Below are 4767 nucleotides of genomic sequence, written 5' to 3'. Positions count from 1 at the left end.
TTTCTGTCGGTGACAGTTATCATCATATATCTAACTCAAACTTTAGACTATGTCTAATGTGTACATCTGGTGAGACCAGACTTTTGCAATTACTCCAGAGGCTAGAACATTTTCTCCACTTTGATTTTTCATATTATAATAATAGAATTTTATCTCAAAATCGCAATGTATTTTTAAAAATTATCTTGTTCTAGGAAGCAATCACTTTTGCTTTCTCACAATCCATTCAACATTCATGTTAAGGAACATTTAATTATAGCACAAGTAACCCATTTGGAATAGAACTTTGATATCTATTGCCTGTTTTTAATGAAAAGCAAGAGATTTTTGAATATACATTTTTTCCCAAGAAGACTCACGCAATTCTTCAAATTAGTTTGAGTCTTCAATTACGAAGAGGGCATTGACATAGGCTTGAGGGAAAAAGCACTTGCATAGTGGCTTCAATTTTACTTTGCCAGATAATGATGTAAGCTGCAATACATTAGATAATAATGAACTTCTAGAACTTTCACCAAAACCTCATGAGATTAAATCAGATCTGTTTCTATCTCTGTTCTCTGAATTTTAACATTTCTATCTCTATTCATAGAGTTTTAACATTGTACCAGATGTGGAGAAAATTGCTTAGTTGCAAGGATATATGAGTCTGAGCTTTAAATCCTTTACAATATAGATTTTGACACACCTCCCTGGATACCAAAGATGAGCTGTCACAGAACACACAGCACTTACAGAAACAAGTTCCAATTATCAATTTCATGACTAATTTTTAGAAACACACGTGAACCCAATTGTGTGCCTGGAAGTTTTGCTTTTTATCTCTCTTGAGAAACTTAAAGCTCCCAGAAATGAAAGTTCCTCATGAAAAAAGTGATAATATTTATTTCAGCATTATAGAAACATGTTATAACACCGTAGTTTTTAAAATGCTAAACTTTAATCCTGGCAATATTGAACTATTATTTATTTTCTACCTAAGAATAAATATTTTAATTACATTAGCTTCCAGACAAACAAGAAAAAAATGGCAAGAAATTTCACTGTCATTAAGTCAGACAGTAAGTCATTTTTACTTTTGGTTAATAATAAAGGTTAAATAATTATTTGGGGAGAGGAATGCTGTCCTGTGTGTTGCAGGTTGTTTGTAAGCATCCTTGGTCTCCTCCACTCACTATTACCTGCCCAATGTAATAACCAATAACATCCAGAGATATTGCAAAAATTCCTTGGGGGAAAAATTGCACCTGCCTAAAGTTTAAGGCCCTAAACTATCTAGTGACCAAACCCAGGCTGACACTCATACACTTTTTCCCTGTATTTATCAGCACATGCTTGCTGTATGTGAGGACTGAGTTCATCATTGGGAGCTGGGCACAGATGTGACCTCTCTTCATTCTTTCACTCCCCCTAGCTCTCTCCTCCCTCCACTCTCCCTCTATAGTTCCACTTCCCATTTGTAGAGGATCTTCCTCCCTCCTTCATAATATATTTTACTTTACCCTTTGAAGTTATGCTTTGAGTTTCTTCCTATTAAAAAAAATCAATGTAATATTTAGTGTTATCTATCTGATTTATTTATTGTTATATCGTGGCCTCGAAGTGCATGAATTTCCTACAAATGACTCAACATTATCTCTCTGCATAGCCAAATAGTACTTCACTGTGTACAAATACCACATTTTCTTTACCCATTCATCTGCTGGTAGACAAAACTGTACATCCAAGATTTAGTTACAACAGCTTGTGCTCTTATAAATGTGACACCAATCTACTTTTATTGATGTGCTTGTTGCTTGTGCTTTTGTGGTCTTAGCAACTGAACTCAGTGCTTTGACACAAACTTGCAGTCCTCCTGCCTCAGCCTCCCAGAGTGCTGATTCTGTGCACCATGAATGTGCCTCTACTGACAGGTAAAGAATGGAGAGATTCAGAGGTATGAAATTAATTTTACAGCAACCATTCAGGACTTACCATTTAAGGAAATGACATCAGAAGAAAAATATTATGAATTTATTGATACTTACAGCTGACTTCTGCACAACCATCACCTGCATGAAACAAGGACCAGGATCCAGGACCACACACGATACTTAGGACATAGCCTCAGAGACACACTATTCATTCTTCAAACAGAAAATTAAACTCCTTCTGCTTCTTATTTATTCAAGTCAGGCAATGTTCCAAAGGTTGTAAGCCTCTTGAAGTTATGGCTCAGACTTTGGAGGCTCTATGGAATTGGCAGCCTTAAGATGAAATGGATCCAGTGGCTGTCCTGGGGACTTTTCCAAAGACAAACAAGATCAGATAGACAATGTTCACTTCCCATTTCTGTCTGTGATTGTTTACATATTATTTTAGTATATTGTGTCTTACATATTTCAACTGCATCTTCTTAATTTTGGGTAATAAAGCCCTAGTGTAGCAGTTGGCTGAAAATTATTAATCCACAACTCCTTTCATGATCATGAGTTCTTCCCCAGTACCTTCACAGACCTCCATCCTTGCCTTTTTGCCCTCTCTCCTACTGTCAGTCTCCCAGATGCTCTGTTCCCCAGCTCTGGCAACTCTTCCTTCAGGGTCAAATCAGGTCCTGTTGCCAAAGGAAGAGAGAATAAACAATGCGAGCAAGAGCAATGGTCTGTGGAGGCGTGGAGCCAGGCTCACACCTTCCATTTCACACTGTGAGCACACAGGGAGGGCTCTGAGGGTGTCCTCAGTTTTGTCAGTTTGATGGCACCTTGACTTTCTTGACAATGTGCCGTGCAGCTAGCGACCTCTGCACCAATGAGTATCTCTTACTCATCGAGACCCGGATAAAAGGCAGTGTTCAATATGAACTTTCTCTCACCATTCTGTCCCACAACAATCACAGACTTTCTCAATTCCAGGAATATATGTTGTTTGTACAACATATGAGAAATTCTACCCGGTGCATACTAATCAACCAGTCTGTTATCTTCTAGAGAAACAAGAGTTGCTTCCTATTTTAATTTTCTATTATATGTTATAGTTGTTTTATGTCATTATTCTAAATTATAATTTGAGAGCAAAAGCTTTCTGCCATGGCTGACTAAAGAATGAATAAATTAATGTGTAATTACTCACAACTTTAATCCACTTTTTAATATTCTGTTCCCTTATTTTCCTGAAGTAATCATTACTATTTAATCTCTATTTTCATCATCTGCGTTAGTCTGTAAATGCAGGTATTCCTAATTCCTGTAGATATTTTTCTAGGCAAAGGAGAAACTGAGAACGTTGACATTTTTCTCTGCTTCCTGCCAAAATATTGACTATCTGTCAGCTTTTGGAGTGTTATATTGGCAGAACAATCATCTCAACAGGCGTTATTTCTCAGTGTTTTATAGTGCAAACAGCAAACTGCAGGCACTGAATATTTTGGTTATTATTGTATCAAAATGAACAGATGCTCTTATTTTCATACAACAAAATTAAGAAGAAAAAAATATGTTGTTGATATCAAGCCAAGAGCAAACTAAAACAATTTTATTGTAGTAGGTGTTCAGGTAAATGTGAATTACATAAATAACAACAAATGTTTCTTTAGTGAAGTTGTCCCTCTTCTATAACAACACATTACTTGGAATAAATATATCTAAAAAGTCTATACACAAGGAAGCTTGTCATGAAACAGTAAGCACTAAAAGAAAGTTAAAGTATACATAGAGGGGCTGGAGAGATGGCTCAGTGGTCTAAAGCACCTACTTGAAACAAGCTTGGCAAAGCACAGGGACCGTGGTTCGATCCCCAGCACCACATGCCAGCCAGACCCGCCCCCGGTGGGCTGAGCTGGCCACACACACACACAATAAATAAATGTAATAAAAAAAAAGAATTTAAAAAAAAAATAAAGTATACATAGAAATAATTTTTTAAATTGCATGGGCGTGAAAAAGCAATGGACAAGCTCAAATAGCATGTAAGAATAATTACTGCAGGCTGAGGAGGACACTAGTGAGCTGGAGTTTTTCCTCTGTTCTTTTTTGTATGTTCTAAAGTGTGCTTCAATAATTACATTTTATTACCAGAGAAAAAAATGAGCAACTATAACAAATTTCAAAAACCATAAGTAGTAGAAGATAGCATGAGATTTTTTGTTTTGCTCTCAAAATTTTTTTTACATCCCCAAATCTAAGGCCACAGAGCCCAAGGATTGCCGTATAAAGGGGATACACCCTTAGGACATGTTCAGAGCCAGAGAAATAGTTCTGCTACCTCACCCATCACCATCAGCACCCTAATCCAGATTGTAATGACGACTACAACACTCACTCATCATTGTTCTTTTGTCTACTCAGAATCTGCCTGCTGGGAATTTCTTCACCTACACAGCACAAGCCATGGATTTTGTGGAGGAAGCATTCACAGTGAACATAAATGCTCACATGAGAGAATGACATCCTCATTCCAGTTGTACAAGTATCGATGCACTGGCTTTTCTCTCTCTCTCTCTCTCTCTCTCTCTCTCTATATATATATATATATATATATATATATATATATATATAGTCTAAAAACAAAGGAACAGCAAGATAGAAAAAAAAATCAGCTTGTTTGGCTGGCTTCCTACTCTTAAGAAAGTTGTATGAGTCCCCCCGCAGTTGAAATGAATTTCACTGTAGGCAATTGCAAAACACTGTGCGTGATGCCTTGGCAGGAATTCTCACTGAAAGATGAGAATCCACTGGAATTCACTAGACTTTGCTGTGTGAGAATTTCTAATGGACTATAAAACAGCTAGAT

General features: G+C 36.8%; 1 pseudogene; it reads right to left on the bottom strand.

The window, feature by feature from the left end:
* The window catches only part of LOC101562291, a 6916-nt pseudogene extending 4110 nt beyond the window's left edge, over positions 1-2806 (bottom strand).
* Positions 2807-4767: the final 1961 nt, after the last annotated feature.

The sequence above is a fragment of the Octodon degus genome, unplaced genomic scaffold, assembly GCF_000260255.1.
Source record: "Octodon degus isolate 3935 unplaced genomic scaffold, OctDeg1.0 scaffold00241, whole genome shotgun sequence".
Lineage (NCBI taxonomy): Eukaryota > Metazoa > Chordata > Mammalia > Rodentia > Octodontidae > Octodon > Octodon degus.
Note: the sequence above shows the minus strand (reverse complement) of the source record. Positions and strands in the feature narration are given on the sequence as shown.